This window comes from Anser brachyrhynchus (assembly GCF_964034855.1).
Source record: "Anser brachyrhynchus genome assembly, chromosome: 1".
Taxonomy (NCBI): Eukaryota; Metazoa; Chordata; class Aves; order Anseriformes; family Anatidae; genus Anser; species Anser brachyrhynchus.
In genome coordinates this window covers 72171370-72172208 of record NC_137694.1, presented here as the reverse complement: position 1 = coordinate 72172208, position 839 = coordinate 72171370, and positions in this window count along the sequence as shown.

Sequence of the window (839 nt, the reverse complement as noted above, 5' to 3'; positions counted from 1 at the left end):
GAATAAGTCAATACCTGAACATTTTTCCCACATTTTAAAAATAGTTCTGCTACTATTTTGCCTTATTGGTTGTTTTTTGTTTGTTTGTTTGTTTTTTGTTTTGACTTAGCAGCTGTTAATTACATGGAGTCTAACCAAACTACCATAGTACTTAATATCACGGACATCTTAGCTACAAAGTTAATTTACATAAATATACTCAGTTATTGTGGTTTTGGCTGGGATAGAGTTAATTTTCTTTGCAGAGGCTTGCATGATGCTATGTTTAGGATTTTTTAATGAAAATAGTGGTGATAACACACCAATGTTTTTAATTTTAAAGAGCCAAGGACTTTTCTACTTCTCATGCTGCCCTGCCAGCAAGGAGGCTGGGTGTGCACAAGGAACTGGGAGGGGGCACAGCCAGGAGAGGTGACGCAGTCTGAACAAAAAGATATTCCACAACATATGGGATCATGCTCAGCAACTAAAACTGGGATAGACAAGGAGGAAGGGGGGGGATGTTTGGGGTGATGGTGTTTCTCTTTCCAAGGAACTGCTCTGTGTGGTGAGCCCTGCTTCCCTGGAAGTGGCTGAACTCTTGCTTGCCGGTGGGAAGTAGAGAATGAATTCCTTGTTTTGCTTTGCTTCGCGTGCAGCTTTTGCTTTACCTAGTAAATTGTCCTTATCTCAGCCCATGAGTTCTTGAACTTCTACCTTTACAATTCTCTCCCCCATCCCACCTGGGGAGAGTGAGCAAGTGGCTTCTTGGTGCTGAGCATCTACACTAAAATGCAAAACTACATCCACACAGTTGCCCAGTTTAGAAACACGGATGAAAGGAAGACAGTAAGCATATG